General features: G+C 38.0%; 1 protein-coding gene across 21 annotated transcripts in view; it reads right to left on the bottom strand.

The window, feature by feature from the left end:
- The window catches only part of DLG2 (discs large MAGUK scaffold protein 2), a 986929-nt gene that overhangs the window by 120850 nt on the left and 847001 nt on the right, over positions 1-19078 (bottom strand). The window contains exon 1 of one of the 21 annotated variants that reach the window (XM_052669728.1): positions 1174-1544. The exons of the other annotated variants lie outside the window; for them this stretch is intronic. The gene's annotated coding sequence lies outside the window, so the exon portion shown is untranslated. Of the gene's footprint in view, positions 1-1173; positions 1545-19078 lie in introns of those variants that run through there. 21 annotated transcript variants of the gene reach the window in all.

Below are 19078 nucleotides of genomic sequence, written 5' to 3'. Positions count from 1 at the left end.
TAAATCAATACAGGGTAAACAGTTTGGATTGATAACAAATGAAGGTCTCTGGCAGAGTCTTCCTTCAATTCCTAATAATACAGCTATGAGACAACAGGTGCTGCTGCCAAACCCTTCTAATATTCTGATAAAGCAAACTTGCCTCTGCAGCCGAGGGAGAAAAAAGAAAGAGAGGGACAGGAGCTGCGCCTGTTCCCTTTGATAATGCCACTGCTGATAAGATTGTCACTTGCGACCACTTGCCTCTGCTGAGCAGGGGCACAAGAACTGCATGGCAATGCTGACAGTTCAGGATGGAAATGCTACCACGTTCCTTTCTGCTTAAAGCAAACAGAAAGTATTTGGCTGGCTGATTTATCGTTAAGGTTACCGACAAGATAATATGGGCAGATATTAAACGAGCTTGCTTAAAAAGAGAGAGAGATCATAGAGAAGCAATCGGTAATCAGAAACTAAAGCTGATGAAATTCAAAGTACTGCACATATAGAAATACGGCTTTCCTGCCCTGATGCACTCTATCATGCTTCCCTCAGTTTGTTTCAAAGTCCCTCTTTGCCCTTCATCTTACACGTATTTCAGAACCATTGTTATGCAAGATGGGGAATCATTCATTTTTGTGGGATTTTGAGCATATTACCACAAAAACAGAGGCTCCCATCTAAGCGGTCACCTCACTAAAAAACTCCATGCTATATTTCTTGCAGCTTCTTGTTGCACACAAAAGATTCAGTGCTGAACCTGAAAAGCCACATGTGTGTGCAAGCAAAGAACTACTAAATGCTTCTAATTCAGATTTTCCTTTCTCTCCCCCCTCCCCCCCACCTCTTGTTACAAAAGCTAAAGCTATCACTCTCCTTAACTGCTAATAAAAAGCCGTTTAATGACAGGTAAATTTGCTGCTTCGTAGCTTCTTTGAACACCCACCACGCTCACCGAGGAAAGTAACTTTAGCCAGAAAAGGGATCCTCGCAGCACAATGGTGAATAATTCATTGCTGCGTTTTTCTTTTCATCTCATTTTGTGCCAGTAACACACACAACTGAAAATATTGTAAAAGCTAAAAACAACCCCAGACAAGGACTTCCAGCAGCAAAACACAAAGAAAACTCACAGGCAGGTTTCCCCAGCTTATATAATAGCAGCTTTAGCTCAACAGAACCCACATCACTCACCGAGGGCAGAATTCACTTGAACAAAAGCAGAGCCCGGGCACAAAACGCAGCTTCGCAGTACTGTTAATGCAAGATGCTCCTGTCTGCTGTTCGGTTCACACTTGCCTTTATAACTAAGCCAACCAACAACATTCGGTTGCTGAACCTGATGAATTATAAAACGGTAGCTCCCAGACTCTCATATTTTACATCACAGGGGGTGGTCATCCAGCATACACGCTGCCTGTGTACATATATCCTGCTATAACTCATCCTGATAAACACATCAGCGCTGGCAGCAGTGACAGTAATTGGTGCTCAGGATGTACAAGCACAAACCAATAGAGCACACTCCCACCTTCTGCTCCGTGCTACATCTCCACCTGTCAATCACTGCACCTTGTTAAGGTGGAATGATCAATTGCACTTCAAGGGGAGAAACTAAACTTGGGGGAGAAACCATCTACCCAAACCGAAATCTTCACTTAAACATCCCTTAGCATGCAGTAAACACAGCTTCAATCTCCCCTAGATGCAGTCTTTCTCTTTTTCCATTAATTTCTTTTCTTAAAATTCTTCATAAAAATCTTCCCTTCTTAAAGACACAGTTCTTGTTTAGTTACTAACATGCAGTTCACATCTTCCACTACCATGAATGGGAACTATTCAGGTGAATTCCACGGACTTTCACAAGGATAACCTCAAAGCAGTATTCCAGGCAGAATGACAGCTAAACTCAATATACTTATTAGGTGAAATTATGTGTACATCTTAAAAGCCTCTTATGCTGATAGCTTTTACAAATATCCTCTAAGTTATAAATACAAGTTGTAAATATGTATTTATAATGCTCTTTACTTCTCTAATGCTTTTTTCCCCTATACTCATTGTTTTTAAAATAAATGTACACATGCAAAATAACAGACTCAAACAGCTAAAACTCACATCCATTAATACAAACAATCAAACTGAATAATTTCAAGCAAGATTAATTACAGCAACAGCAATCACAGCTGCTGCACATGCCACAAATTAAAGTTCACAATTAGCCCCAACAAGCAAAACTGGTGACAGTACTGGTCATACTGAAAAGACTACATACAGTCACTGAAAAGACTTCTTTATAGATTTGTAGAACTGTTTTGAGTTGGAAGAGACCCTTAGAGGCCATCTAGTTCCACTTGCCTGCAATGAACAGGGACACCTACAGCTCCACCAGGTTTGTGGGAAGGCATTTTTAATGAAGTAGGTATTGCTTTAGAGCTGGGCTCCAGGAGTCTTCTCCACGCTTCACATAAACTTGAAGCTATTTGTACAAGTGCAGGGACTGAATAAGCACACTTTATTGTAGATGATTTTCTATTTCTGAATCTTGGGGGACAACACTCAGAGGACTCCACTTAAAGCCTGAACTTCAACTCCCTTCTGTCCTCATCCTGCAAAGATTTCCCAACATTTGGCACCATGGTGCACGGTTGTGCTTTGGGAGGTGTGCACTGTTGTATGAACAGCTGTGCACTGCCCGAATGCTTCTCCTTGAACAACTGGGCTGAGGAATGCAAATACAGCCTGTGCATGGCAGCCTGAGGCAGAAACCCAACCCTTCTCACCATCTGGAATGCCTGATGTGCGTCACAATGTGGGAACATGGTGTTACATTTCACACATAGCAAAAGCAAGTCCTATATATATCCCTTTTCTCCTGGCTTCAGCTGCTTGCCCCCCTCATTCATCTCTTTGTGTTCAACATCTTCACTATCTGAGAAGAAAATTCACGAGGCCACAGGCAGGAGCAGTGTTCCATGCCACTGGCTTTTACTATCCGTGGTTTTATGAGGAAAAGGATGTAAATAATTTGATGGTAGAAACGAGGGAGACACATCTAGGTTTAACCACAGCAATAGTTTTCATGTCTTCAGCTTTCACAGAACCAAAGAATCAGTTGAGTTAGAAGGGACCTTTCAAAAGCCATCTTGTCCAACCCTCCTGCAAAGAACAGGGACACCCACAGCTCCACAAGGAGCTCAGAGCCCTGCCTGTCCTGGCCCTGAGTGTCTCCATGGATGGGGCATCCACCACAGAGGAAAAGGCAGCTGAGATTCAATAACTGGCTTCACCAGTGATGCTGGCTGAGAGCAATCCAATATGTTTAGAAAAGAATTCTGAGTGGAAGAGACTGGCTCAGTGAGAAGGAGCAAAAATAACCGTGGCACTGGATTTGGTCTTACAGATTCCAGTTCTATTCTCACAGATTTGCATGTTGCACATGCATATTATGGAGGCTCACTACAATGGCTGAAGTGCAAGAGATTATTGTCTTGTGCACAAATCAGGGCTTTCTGACTTATTTTTCATGAAAGACAGGTAATCATATCAGCATGAATTTTGCCAGAATGCCCATAAATTGCATTTATTTTCCTTTCTGTTTTGTCTTAACCATTCAGATTTGAAGAAGGTTACCAAAAATCTATGTAAACAGGAGTGACTTATAATAACTTGATGAAGACATAAGCAATGTTTGGTTGAATCTCCTTGACCAATATAATATTCACCCTAAAATTCCATGCACACTTACTGAATTACGGGCTTGTAAAACTGACCAATATCTCAGCAATGTATCACTGCAATATTTCAAAGCTGTGTGTAGGTGGCATGCACAAGCCACAGTCTGCGGTATTACACAAGAGCCACAATATCAAAAAATACTGCTACCTCATTTCACACTTATTTTCAATTTTTATTTTAGCTATCTTGTTTTCCATGTTATTTTCCATGAAAAATATTTCCTACCTGCTCATTCAATAATATTCAGCAGTGTGAAGCTCTGTAAAAGGTAAGCCCTGTAAAGCCTGCTACCTTCTTACTGAATGGATCTACTCATTTCACAACACGTCCTCCAGGCTCTGTTCATACGTTCCAGTGCACTGAAGTGGGATTTGAAAGTTGAATTTTCTCACTTCACTGACAGGTGTGTGAATATTCCATATGGCTGACAGATTTATGTACCTACATACATATTTGGTATTTTTAATGCATTTGTAACAAATACATTTGGTATTGACTTCAAGGTTCTTTGCTTTAAGCTGCAAGCTAGACATAATTTAAAGATGAAAAAAGGACAAAAGTATTCCCATTTGCTGCCAAACATAACTTTAATTCTTACACAGTCATGCAGACTGCATTGACTACACAAAGATAACCCATTTGCTAGTTAAGAGGGAACAGAGACCACTGGGGAAAAGTCAGGGCATTCAGCTAGAATAAGTTATACTTTTCAGCTCAAGAAGCAGCTAAGGAAACTTCAAATGTAATTTCTGCCACTACAAGCAGATCTGATTCTATAAGGATCATGAATTAGGCAGTTCAGTTAGCACACAATCCAATCTGGCAAAAATAGACCTCTAGTATCTCTGCATAGTGGACCACAAGTTCCAGGTGAATCAATGAGCACCAACAGAGACAATTTCCAGGCTACCCTGGTTGGTAAGGATCAATACACTTATCAGTAACTCTTGCCATATGACTTAAGAAGCCATCATGCAAACTGAAAGAGTATTTTATTTAGTACCTTGCATTTAGGAACTGTGCTCTTCAATTCCTCTATTGAGTTTTTTTTTCCCCCCGATTTAAACTGGTGAAAGCAAACACTTTTTCATATGAGAGCCTGTTGATGGCACTGTCAGAGAGTATCACTAAAGTGATAAGCCCAGTAGGATTTACAAAAGGACTTGTCATTTATCAGACAGTAGCATCCAGAAGCATAACAAGAAGCTCTATAATGATCAGTGGATCTAATAAAACTTTGTTTCCTACAGATGCTTTTCCTTTGATTACAGATCCAACTGACTGCTCTGCCTCAACTTCAGCACTTCACATCTCCTTGGACCCTTACAAGACAAAACTCAGGATGGCTGCAGTCCACTGACCAGTTTGCTGTCCACCTTTCTTCCAGAAAAGGCACTAACTTATCCATCTTTCCCCAGCCCAGCTCAAAACTGCCATGAGACAGTAGGAGCTCAGCTATCTCTGAGACTTCCCACTTTTTTCAAATCAAAACCAGCTGAGCACACTTTTCTTTTATTACATTTGATAAAGGTAACCAGTGGTTATGCAGAAGTTCAGCACCTTATACCCTTTGAGGATTAGTAGGGTGAGATAGGATCATCTTTCTGCTCAGGCTGCTGACTCCAGCAGAGAATACTGAGGCTTTATGAATTCCACAAGCTCCTCCACTGTCAGTAGTTTAAATCCACTGAGAATTTGTCCTTTTAGAAAGATATGGCAAAACAGTACCACACATTGAGTCAGACAGATTTCCTTGCTGTAACCTACGTTCATCATGTGTTGTAAAATAAACAGCAGTGACAATGTAAATTAACTTAATTGCCACAGCAAGGTGATAGAGAAATTCATTTCCTCTCTATGTAGCACACTTGGAATTCCATTTAAGTACAGTTTTTAAATAGAGCTTGAGTTCCTAAGATTAATTCTCAAGAGTACAAATGAATAAAACTATATATATAGATTAATTAACAAATTAGCATGTAAAGGACTTTGAAGATGTAAAAGATTATTTCTATAATAATATTTTTCTAAATTTCAATACTTTTCTTCCTCAAGTGACATCTTTTTTTTTGCTTCAAGTGCAGAGTGCAAGCTCAAGGCTTCTTTTTGGAAAGAGAAGGAAGAAAGGGAATTAAAAAAGATATGCATATAGGTCTGACTGAGGATACACCCAAGAGAGTGATTCGGGTTGACCAAGGGCAATGAGAAGAACTTGCTTTGCTAGTTAGGAAGGCTGAACTCTCTTAGCAATGGCTCAAGTGATAGTCTCAAGGCTATGAATGATCTCATCCGTAATAAAGAAGAGCTGCTAAAAGGAAGGCAGGCCAGATGGTCCTGGAGCCTCTGGAGAGGCTGCCTGGATTTGATTTGAAAAGCCTTTTATAGCACCCCATGAACCTGGAATGCTACAGCAGCTCATTTAAAATCCAGTGGATTTTCTAGTAGCGGTTTGACATCTCACACAAATGTTGCTTATCTGCATGTCTTAGATCACTTTAACTGGTTAAAATAATTAAGACAAGTTCAGCATCCAGAACTGTTTTTTTCTTTTTTTTTTTTTCCCCTTAAACTTCAAGTTTCCCATTGTTTTCTTTCTACTGTTTCATTGTAAATGAGTTGCAGAGTCTAAAGCTTCATATTTGGGTCTGAAAGAAATCACCAAGGACTTACTAATTCCAATAGTTGGAAAAATATCACAGAACCATAGAACCGTTTGAGTTGTGAGGGATCCTTAGAGGCCATCTAGTCCACCTCCCCTGCAATGAACAGGGACACCTACAGCTAGATCAGTTTGTAGAGTATTTCCATTCTCTATTAGGTCAAACGTCAAATTCAGTAGCAAACTAGACAGGCATCATTTACACAAACAGAAGGTCCCACAGTCAACTCTTACATGCCTGGTAGAAGAAGCAAATTATTTAACAGCTTTGGATGGCATAGGATGGTGGAGCAACATGCAGATCCTCCTGTGATTTGCAGTTTAACTGTGTGTGCACTCTCTGGTGGGAGGAGTAGGTGGCTGATTTGAGGAAGAAGCAAAGTACAGCAATGATACACTTGATTCCTGTGAGAATGGTGACGAAAATCTGTCAGCTTGGCATAGTCCTTCATGTTACCTACAGAAATTACTGACGGATGGGAAAAAAACAACAGACATCCCAGTAAGAGGCAGAGCGTGTGGCTGGGAGAGAGCAGAACAGCTCTACTGAAGAAACCCATGGTAGTGCTGCAAGGGATCTGTCCATGCTACCCATGGAAATAGACACGGTAAGAGCACATAGAACAGTATCATGAGAAGACTTTAAAACTTAGTTTTGTATTTGTTGCAAAAAAAAAAAAAAAACAACCAACCAAACAAACAAAAAAAACAAATACAAAAAACCAAACAAACCAAAACAACAAAAAAACCAAAAACAACAAAAAACAAAACCTCACTGAAACAGGCAACACAGCCTGAGAATACCTTCTGCACTATGACAATGAGCTAGCAGAGGAATTGGTGCACACACACACACACACACACACTTTTAGAATAAGTTTTCCCCTCCTACAGTTTTCTTTCAGGAAAGATTTGAAGCCTGGATGACTAAGTACAATGCAGATGGCAAAGCAATGTAGAGCTACCCATGCTAGCTCCAAATGAAACAGCTTAGATGTCACCAAGAGTGAATTTAACCTACTTATATTGCTGTTCATGAAGCCTGATCAGTTTAAGCAGTCTGTGATGCAGATGAGTCAAGGAAGGACAGCAGGTGATGCTCAAACAAGGTCTGTGCCAACCATTCTTACAAAATTTATTTCTGCAGATTTTTTTGCCATTACTTCTGAATGTGTCAAGAATGCACCTCCCAGTGAGGAAGAATGCATGCGACTGTAGCAGCATTAGAATGAAGAACTGCCCAGAAAATAAAGGCAAAAATAGCTGCTCTGTTGGGATATGGCAAATCCTTCCTCAGCTCAGCAGGAATCATCTATAGTCTTACATGCTTTGTAAGACGGCTGAAACTACAGAATTAACTGTCTTGGCTCTTAGTCAGATTGAGTAATGCAGCTCTCACCAGAAAGTCTTTTTGTAAATTATGGGCAAGGAGACTCTGGTGAATCAGCTTTGAGAGGACTTTCATACTTGGTGTATTCCCATGCTTTCTGGGCACTTGGAAGGCATAAATGGCAAAGATACTCCATCTACAGGGCAGTAGTTACTATTAATAGGAAGCTTTCTTCATCCCATCACACATGCAGTCTATACATGGCAACTGACTTCCATGGTGTCTTAAGCTCAGCTGGATATGGCAGGACAAACCACCATTTTGTGAGGTTTGTATCTGATGGGACACAGAAACCAGGACACTGACTGGTTGCCCTGTTCTTGAACTACTTAAAGCTCAGGGATTAATTAGGAATGGAAAGTGCTCTAAGACTTTTAACTGAAGAACTGAAGAATTAAAGGAGGTGAAATATAAATACCTGCTCTTGGTCTTACTATAGCATCAGAGTCTCTGAATGAAACCCTACTCAAATAACTCAGACTGTGTAGGTATAAGAAGTACATTTAATTAATATTTCTCAATTTATATAATGAGATTTATCAGAAAATGATGAAGAACTGAACAGAGACTGTACATGTAAAATCTGAGGATGAGTACTTAACTTTGTATCTGCCTACTCCTTCGTTGCAGCCCTGACCAGCTTTCTCCTAGATGTCTGTACTGAAAAGAAATCATATGAAAAATTCAGCCCAAAGGGAGAAGTTAAGACACACAGAAAATTAATTGCCCTTTTTTTTTTTTTTTTTTTTTTGCTTATATAATACTCCACAGCATTTGTAAGTAGAGAATCTAGAAATTTTTTTTCCACTGTCCAGTCTAAATCACCATTTTCCATCCATTCTTCCTTGAACCTATAACACTACACAGAGTTTTTATTACCCATGTGCAGCACTGACATTTAACATTGTTCAATACCTAACAAATGTTGATCAAGCTGATTCAGCACTCTATGCAAAACCTTTTAATTCTCAGGCCTTCTTGGACAGGTGGTTGATGCTCAGTGCCTGTCAGTGTTCAAGAGCACTTAATGCTCTTACTAACGTTCTTAAACTTTTTGTTAGTCCTGACGAGGACAGGCAGTTTGACTAGATGATCTCTGAAGGTCTCTTCCAATCGAACTTTTCTATTCTATTCTAAAAAGGTAACACTCCCACTGAACTCAGTATCACCTATGAACTTCCTGATGATGCACTGGATCACCTCATTGAGATACTTGATAAAAACATTCAAGAAAACTGGCCCAAGTGTACATTCAGTTTTTCAGTCAGTAAATCTGTCCAAGTCATGAGCAGATAGTTTAGTGAAAAGAACAGTGTGGCAGATGACTTTACTAAAGTCATCTTTAGTAAAGTGTGGCAGAACACTTTACTAAAATCCAGATAAACAATATCACAGAATTGCAGGAGTTGGAAGGAACCTCAGGAGATTATCGAATCCAGCCTTCCTTCTTGAGTATCTACAGGGAAGGAGATTCCACAACTTCTCTGTGCAACCAGTATTCTCTCACCTCTTACCATAAAGAAGTTTCTCTGCATTTTGTTTACTTTTAATCATAATTAAGAAAAAAAAATTCTTTACCACTTCTGATTATCACCATATTACATAGCAGAGAGTCAAGTGTCAATTTGAGGGACATGAGAGGAAGCAATTCAAGAGCACTCTAGCTGATCCTGGGTTCAAATTAAAGGAACTTTTCCAGCTTCAGCTCTCAGAGAATGCTTGTGAACATTTAAAGTGTGATTTTGGGGGGAATAACCAGAAGTGACATTTTTAATGAGAAAAATAAAAATAAAGTGCCTAAGATCAGGCAGAAAGTGGGCAATCCATACTACCTTGTGTTGTTACCAAACAAGGTACAATGTATAAAAAAGGGGTAAGATGATAAAGATGGGCTAATTCTGATGCAAATAATATCACCATTATGAAGAAAATACTATTACAATCCACCATGCAGACCCAGGGGCAGTTTTACGAATGTTCTCCTAATGGAAATTTTAGCCAATTTCACATTCTAACAGAGATGATATTTTCTGTGAGTGACTTTATGGATATCTTGCTGTTCTGTTATAAAGCAATAAGAAACGATGTACCTGAAAGCACTATCAAAGATGCATGCAAAAATCAATTAGATTGTACCAAGTAGTTACAAGGAAAAAATAATCTTTTACTTTTTTGCCACTACATTTCATTGCTTTCTTTTTCAGGAAGCATCTCTTTGGATTTCAGCTCACACACCAAGGGCTGTGGTGAGGATAGAAAATGCAGACCCTGTGTGTGCTGAAACTGGTTTCTTCTCTATATTAGGTTTGTTATTTTTTTCTTTTTTTTTTTTTTTTTTTCTGGTGAGTTTTTGCTGTTATCTGCTATCAAAAATTAATAATCACATAGTACTTAGCAGATACTCTCTATCTGTAGATTATTTATTAACATTATGCTGTTACTACTTGCAGTATGAGTTTTGCACAATCATATATTGTTTCCTGCCTACTGAGGTGTCAATATTAGTCCTGTGTATTGGGCAAATATTCACATGCAGTACATTAATTATAAAAATATCAATACTACTAAGTTCATCTAGATTTTGGATGGAAATCAAATGCAAATGATGACAAGAAAAGATGAATCATTTCATTGTATATGCATATTTCTTGTGAAGTTTTTTGAGGTATATGCTTGTCTTAGAAACCTAAGCATCATCATCTTGAAAGTAAAACAATTACCAGTGGTTTTCTTCCTGTAAGATAATTCCCTTACCAGTACTCCACAAAATGAAGAACTTCTATACTCTGCTTTTTTTGCAGTTAATTTTCAAGTAAGCATCTGGATTTAAACTACAAACTTGTCTACTTAAGAAGACTTGGGGAAAGTCAATGTAATAAATTCAATGTAAGAAATCGATGTATATAAAAGTTAAAGCACGCTAAGATTTACGAAGTAACTTTAGGATCTTCCTTCAAATGAAACTACCTCAAATTAAGGTCGCTTCTTTTTTCTGGAATGATTAAATCCTCTTGGGAGCTTAATATGCATTACTTTTACACAATGCTCCATATAAATAATTGATCTCCTTTTACTTCCTTCATAAACTTGGTCAACAAAGTTAATGACTTCCTGTGGGAAAAAAAACCTCAACTGTAGCCAGAAACTGTTTTTGACCTTTCTAACAACAACACAACACCACCACCACCAAAACACTTCTTCCTTCTTGTGTCACAGTAATAAAAGAGAAGCAGCCTGTATTCAATTCATTATAAGAAGAAGTGTCAGAGGAACAAATGATGGAAAAACCCAGATCTCAGATTAGTCCTCAATATTGTACTGGAGAAATGCCATCTTATAGGATATAGTCATTGATGACAGAATTAACAGACATGCTTTACAACTAAGAAAATATCGTTTTGAAAAACTCATCTTTTTCTTTGAAGTTATGATACTACAAATGAGTGTCCTGTTAACTTAAAACTAATGAATTGTTTGATAATTGTGATAAATACTATTGATGCTGAAGCTTACAGAATATTTCCCATTGTCTTCTATATTTGAGGACTCTTTAATTATACTTGAGAGGCAATCTAGAGTGTGAAGACATACACTGTGTGTATCTAACATTACTATGATAAGGATAATTTTATTCTCTGCTTAGTAAGCTCATCAAAAACTTGTTGAAAGACTCATTGATGTAATATTGCCAATGGAATTTAATTTTTATAGTTTCATGCCAACATGTGAAATGAGAAAAATAATATTATTCTGCTTACAAATCCTCCAGTTCTCTATTTCCAGAGATCTTTGATTCTAACCATGATCTATGAATTATGGATATTTTGCATTCTGATGCATTTAAAATAAATTTTCAGGGCCCTATGGAAGGCTAGAAAATCAAACTAGACAGAGAAAGTTAATTTCCCACAGTGTTGATGTTTGGAAATTTGCTTAAATATCAAACTTGTAGATTTGAAAAATCACAGCAACAGCCCAGGCAGTATGTGGTGTGCATATCCAGCTGAGGTTCACACCCCAAGCACTGCCCGGTGTACAGGACAAAGTAAGGAGCTAAGCAGGAGAAAGGAGATGCGAGGAAACACAACTCCAGCTGAGCTATGCAGGAAGTTTGGCAAAAAATCATCCTACCAGAACACTTTTCCCTTCAGTACTTTCATGAAGGATAAGCAGATTAGACAGGTTAATGTAGGGACTCAGATTCTACTAATGCACATTAGTGTCATCAAATAAATAATAATTATTAGAAAAAATGTGACTTTTGTCTGCAGAGAAAAGTATACCCTCAATGACTGCCCCAGGAGTTATAAGTCCAGATAGATTAAAATATCCAGGCCTAAGATATTACGTTGTTGATAGCTCCTAAATCAGTGTTTTATGGAATAAGGTATTTAGTTGGTTGTTTTTTTTTTCCCCTCTGTAACATGCAAACAGTTGTTAATACCCAGACTCAGCACTGCCACTGAATGTTTTCTCCCATTACATGACAAACATCCCTTCCAAGAACCCAAGCATTATTTACTCAGCCTTGCACTGTGAACTACACTGCAATATGCACTGTTTAATAATCAGCTATATTTATTTGGTTGAAATGGAAACATATTCTATTTTGTAATCTCTATTTTTAGAAAGGATAATAAATGTGTTTACTGGACTTCAGTTTTGAAATTCTTATTCTGGGCCTTTCTCTTTGTCAACAAACTGCAAATTATATATATATATGGTATATTTCTTCAGTTTTAACTCAAAAATATAGAATCATGGAACTATAAAAATCATCTAGGTTGTAAAAGACATTGAAGATCACTGGGTTCAGACATCAGCCTGATCAAGTCCCATCATTACATCATTTCCCTTAGTGCCATGTTCACATATCCCTTACATATCTTCAGTAATGCAGCCACCACTACTTCCCTAGGCAGCCTATTCCGATTCTTTACCACCCTTTCCACAAATAAATTCTTCCTAATGACCAATCTAAACCACCTGTGGTGCAAATTGGGACCACTTCCTTGTGTCCTATCACTTGTCACCTGAGAAAAGAGACCGACACTCTTCTTTTTGCAACCTCCTTCCAGTTACTTATACACATATCAGTTACTAATCACACACAAGGGCTGCTCTGAAAGCAATGTCTCCTATTTTATTATGTTGGCCCGTGATGTCAGAGGTGCATGCTGGTGATACAGCACTAGAGGTTGAACTTTCCCACCAATATGCTGTTACGTTTTGTTGCTGTGTGACAGATGGCAGCAGAGGAGCAGTCTGACAAAGTGGTGTCTGACATGGAAGTGCATATGAATCAAAGGTGTGGAACTGAATTCCTCCACATGGAAAAAACGATACCCAGTGAAATTAATTGACATCTGCTGAACATTTATGGTGACCGACCAGTCAACGTGAGCACAGTGAGATGGTGGGTGTTATGAAAGACAAACTACATTCAGGATGGCCATGCACAACTGTCACATCACAAAATGAAGAGTGTCTTGATCAGGTCACCTGTAGAAATTAACAGATTAAGACCAGGGAACTGTGTATGGGGCTCAATATAAGACTCAATGCACTGGAAGTGATGGTGGCAACTTTGGAATATCACAAAGTTTGAGCCAGTTTGTGTCCTATAAATGCTGCACAGATCAGAGAGAACACTGTGTAACAGTGGGATGTCCCAGAGTTTGTCTTCTCCAGCCCCTCATTCAAGGCAGGGCCAGTTACAGCAGCTTGGTGAGGACCTTGGCAAGATGAGTTTTGAATATATTCAAGAATTGACATTGCACTGCAATATTTTCCATTATCTGACTGCTGTTACAGTGAAGAATTGTTCTTAATGAATTGAAATTTGCTTTGGTTTTTGTGCATTGCCTCCAACCCTGTCTCTGTGTATCCCTGAGGTGAATCTCAACAGATTTCTAGTATCTGAAGAGAGTGACAACAAGACCTCTCCCACTGAACACAAAACTTAAAGATTTATTTACTTGAAAAGCAAGTTCAGAGACATTTAAAATAAGAAAATATTTTGTTTTGTTTTGTTTTTTCCCTCCTAAATATTTCATAGTTATGAAACACCGTGAAGGAGAAAGATATTTAATGGCCTGTCTGTGAGCACAATTTCCCTCATCATTGTATCTCTCTCTTTTGTACCTTTTTTCTTTTCTCACCTGCTTCTTTAGCCCAGAAAAGGGATACACACAGGACAGGAGAGTCACCACAAACATAGCTGCCCATCAAAGTGCTCCATAAGTGGAGGAGTGCAATTCACAGCAGTTAAGTAAACTTGATCTCTCTGCATGAGCAGGTATAGAACTATTCACAGAAAGTCTATGCTAAGTAGCAGCATGGGAACAATTAGAAAAAAGTGCTTTAGTTTCTAAGAATTGCTTTCAAAAAGCTGAACAGAAGAGGAAATAACCTTAGGTCAAAAAGGGCTTTTTGTTCCTTCTGCTTAGTTCATCTGTTTTTTATCTCCTCATAGCTCATGAAACTGATTGATAGCATAAATTAATAATTGTAATAATGATTTGCATTAATTAAAAATTAAAAAGCTGTGCAGATTTATGCAAGTTGGCACATCGTGCGGCATTCAATCAATAACAAATAGGCAAATTAGGGGTGACCCTCAAGTCCCTGGCAGGCTGCCAGTTCAAGAGCTGCAAAGACTCTTGTATGTAGTGTGCAGTGCCAACAGGTTCTGAAGCACAAAGCAGCATCTACCTGACTGGCATTCACTCCTGATGCTCTGACAATGTGACTGCAGGGGAAAAATGTACTTAAAAAAAAAATCTTTAAACCACATGCTGACGTTCTGCGCAACTTGAAGCTCTAATGACACAACAACTGCCTTTGGCTTCAAGTCAGTTTTACTTTCGCACTCACATGCTTTTGTAAGAAAGATGCAAATACTGCCAGGGATGGCTTAATCCTACAGGACTCTAAGCTAGCTAGAGCTGTGGGTAGATCTGAAAGAGTTACGCTCAGATGTGGGTTTTCTTCAAATGGTAATAACAATCCTGTATTATTATTATGTTTTTTTTATTAGAGAGACTTCAACATCTGAGTTTATAATTGGTAACTCGGATATTTCCAAGATGCTTCTCAAACCTTGAGGGAGCTGCCTTGGTGAGCCTCACATCCCTGTCACCAAATTGTCATACTGTCCCAAAGCTTAACATGGTTTGTGGAGTTCATTCAGCACCTGGCTTAGCTCCTTGACCATGTCCAGCCATGCACTGGTGGCCTGGACCACCCACCACCCTGCTAACAGCAATCATGTTCCAGTTGGGGAATACTGCCAAACACTGTTTACTAGCATACATACAACCAAAGTGACTGTTTTAAATTGAAAAGAGATTATGCAGGTATTATATACTGCTTTCCTCTGGCTCATGGGAGGAGAGGTTCCCTACTCTGAACCATTGCTGCTTCTTATTCAGGGTCTTCCTGAGAAGCAGAGACACCACTCCTGTAATCCCATTCTCTCCTTCCTACTCTCTGAAAAACTTGGAGACTATGCACAAGCTGCAGGCTCCTATATTCTTTCTGTGATCCTTTTGCCTCTAAACCCTTGAAGTTTCTCTCCCAGCTTTTAGCACTTTCAGCTCCCCATTTTGCAGGATTTCTCTCCAACTCACCCCAGGGCCTCTGTCTAGAATGGTTTTAATATAATTTTGAATAACCAAATAAAAACACAAATAGTCACACCCAGGATGATGATGATGATTATCAACAATGTCAGAACTAAATCTGAGTAAACTGATTGTCTATGATCTCATTTGAAGAAAGCTAGAATTTTGGCTCTGTATCAAGGTGATATTTGTTTCTTCAAAACTGTCCTCACCTGACACTCTTATAGGACAGCCACCTACCTCTTATACCTACTTAAATGCAAAATAAACCCCAACATTTTAGCACTTCTACAAACATAGGACAATAACTACAACATGTACTCATGAATTAAGTACATGTGCACATCAAACACATAGCTGAGGGCTAACTCTAGAATGGTTGCTATCCCAAAACAGGGCATAGTGACATATTTAATTTCTCCCTTAGTCATTCTTGTTCCAATGCTGCTTTTATTTACACGCCTACATTTTCTATTACATTGCCTGCCCTTAACTAAGGACACAATTTCCACACTAAACCCTTCATGTCGTCAGGCTGAATTTATTACATTATTCCATTTCATTGATAAGCACATCAAGCACACAGATGAATTCTGAGAGTACTTATTTATAGGATAAAAACTGTTATTAGTGTATTTCTTTAAAGCTCTGGTGAAAAATCAGTTATTTTCTACTTTTAAATAAAGAACACAAATTTTGTTAGTCATACATTCGTACTCAAAAGTCAGTGGGTTGAATTTGCTGCTGAGACATCCCAGGACAGAGGAATAGTTGAGAAGAGAATTCTGTCTCTGTCATTATCATTTCTTTCCTTTTCCCCTCAAATAACCACTCAAATTAAAAACTACAGCAGAACTTTTCTCCAGAGGAAAAACAAAACAAAACAAAACAAAAAACAGCTAAAGAAAAATGCTGGGGATTCTTATGGTATGAAGTTGCTACCAAGAATGGTACTTTCTGTCACTGGGGAGCTCCTCTGAGTATTGCAGCCACAACACAGTTTCAGGCTATCACCTTTATCTACAGTTTTCAAGCACCTGGCAGAAAAGTAGGCATGCCTTCAGCTAACGTTGTAACTATTTCAGCTGATTTATATCAGTTGATACAAATCAAAAGGTTTCCAGCAAAGGAAATTATAATATAATTTTAAGATATCAAAGAAACACATCTGGCAGAACTAAGAGTAATACCATTTTTTCAGTCTGTCTTGCCCAAAAGATTCTGAGCAATGGTATAGATCCATCATCATGTGAATATAATAAAATACTCAACACATACAGAGTGCACAGAAATGTTCTTTAAATATTTATATTCAGATTTTGGAAGAAATAGGATGATGCATTTTTTCTTTGTAAAAGACATGAGATACCTGTAATTAGTATTGCGTTTATTAGTCAGTAAAAGCAAAAGTAAAAACCTAAACATTATTAACTGTGTATTGAAAATTATATATAAACAGGCACAATGAATTAATGCTTAAGAGTTCTTGAAGTGACAGATGAGGATACATCTGGCATATAGATTTTACGCCTTCATGCGTCTTAAACTGCTGAAGGAATTCCAGCAGGCTGAAAGACTTGTGCGGAAGATGGACAAGAAAGATGACTGTGTCAAAGGCACCATCAAAGAAATGAAAAACATTAAAGTCAGGAACAGCATACTGTTAACACGATCTTATTTTAAATATACCTCCTCAAAAAAGCCTCAATGTGACTTTAAAAAATGACTATTTAAAAAAATCTTTAAAAGTAGTGGTGTTTTGTGAAGTATTTGAATTAAAACTTCAGTCTTGGCATCATATTGGACCAATGGAGCCAATATTGTTATCAGTAGAATCACAAAATAATTAAGATTAGAAAAGACTTCTATGATCATCCAGTCCAAACACCAACCCATCCCCACCATGCCCACTGAACTCAGTGCCTCGAACTCGAACACCTCCAGGGATGGTGACTCCATCACTTCCTGGACAGAAATATGTATGACTTAATATGAGAACAGAACAAAGACTGGTAGGAAAGGTAGTAGCAGCAAGAGAAAATGAGACTTTAATTAAGAGAAAATCAAACACATTTCATGGTCTGGTTTCTTTGTAGATGGATTAAATCTGTCATAATGTAAGCAACTTACATGATATGCTACAAAACATGGAAAGAAACCCCTTGCTGCAAATGCTTGAAGAGTAACTTGAGTGACTCTGTGGTGAGACCAAGCAGAAAGAAAGAATAAAATGAAGACTGGAAGTACGTATTTGAATACTAAACCACTGAAACAAATTAAGTTGTTCAAAACTGACAATGAAACTCTGGGGGTAAGGCAAAACAACTACTAAAGAAGAAAGCTGAAGAGCTGATGAAACTTACAAAGGTTTTTCGATTGGCAAACTTTCATTTAGACAAGCATGAAAAGAAGAGGAGGATAGAAATTGGAAGACAGACAAGTACACATGGAAATAACACACACACTTTACTATCTATTAAGATGTGCAACTATTGGAGGAAATTTGCACATACATTGCTGACTTCTCTATTTCTCTGTGTCATGAAATCAAGACAGGATGAAGAATCCCTCAAAGATCTTGAAGACAGTTTTCATCTTTGACTTTAATCTCATGGAAGACAGAGGTTTCTTATATCTAATTTCTGTGCTCAGCAGCATGGTACCAGTGTGAAAATTAGGAGCATATGATAGCTAAGTGTAACAGAATAGGTTATCTAAATCTATACCAGTGTCTTAAAGAATTATTAACTGAATGCTATGAAAATTACAGCATTGAACTCAAGGATGGTTTTTTGCCAACTTTCTGCATAAACAGTTAAAAAGAAGCCATCATTCTACAGTAGTAGAATTCTATGACATGGTGACACCTTTTACTGTATTTTCAATATTTTCGTAGATTCTCCCTCTTGCTCCTCTTTTAGAATTTTTGGATATTTTTGCAGTTCCTTCTCACCCCTTTACTTGTATCTGCCACTCTGTGGGTGCAGGTAATGACATCTGTTTGTCTAAATACATACCTTGTGGATCCCAGACCCTGACAGTTTGCATAACAAATGAACAATTTTTTCTCTTGAAAAAAGAAAAGATCTGGAAGAAAATGGAAAGTTAAATTTTTTCAAATTCAGCTATCATGTGTCAAACTCATGCTTAAATGAAAGCAACAAGAACAAAGGTACATTCTTAACACAATTTGTATGATTTGAAATGTTTTGTAACCTATTCCTCCTCTAGCTTTTTACATATGTGGAAATATCATTGATGGAATTTACTAAATATGGGTTTACAAAATATAGGTTTTATTTAATTTTTTGTGGATTTTTTTCATGCTTTAACAGTCCCAAAAGAAGCATTTGATTAAAATAGGGATTTCTTCAAAATTTGCCTTAAATCTGTCTTGCTAAATGAAACTAATCTAACTGTAGGCAATTTTAGGCAAGAGAGCCCAAAAATATAATGTATATGAGAATCTCTAGAATATATAAAGCATAAGAAAGTAGACAGAGAGCTTCCTCTCAGCTTTGTTTCCTTGAAGACAATGGCAACATCATCACAATGCTCTGAGGGTGAGCCCTTCATCTTCTCTGAGCACAAGTTCTGCTCTGTTTCTTGTATCATCCCTAGTCCCCTTTCTTTTTGTACCTCTGTACTTTAGCAATGATAATTTAGCCCTTAATCTCCAAAGCATTT

The sequence above is a fragment of the Tympanuchus pallidicinctus genome, unplaced genomic scaffold, assembly GCF_026119805.1.
Source record: "Tympanuchus pallidicinctus isolate F22 unplaced genomic scaffold, pur_lepc_1.0 scaffold11, whole genome shotgun sequence".
Taxonomy (NCBI): domain Eukaryota; kingdom Metazoa; phylum Chordata; class Aves; order Galliformes; family Phasianidae; genus Tympanuchus; species Tympanuchus pallidicinctus.
The sequence above is the reverse complement of the archived record's forward strand: the minus strand, read 5'-3'. Positions and strand labels throughout refer to the sequence as shown.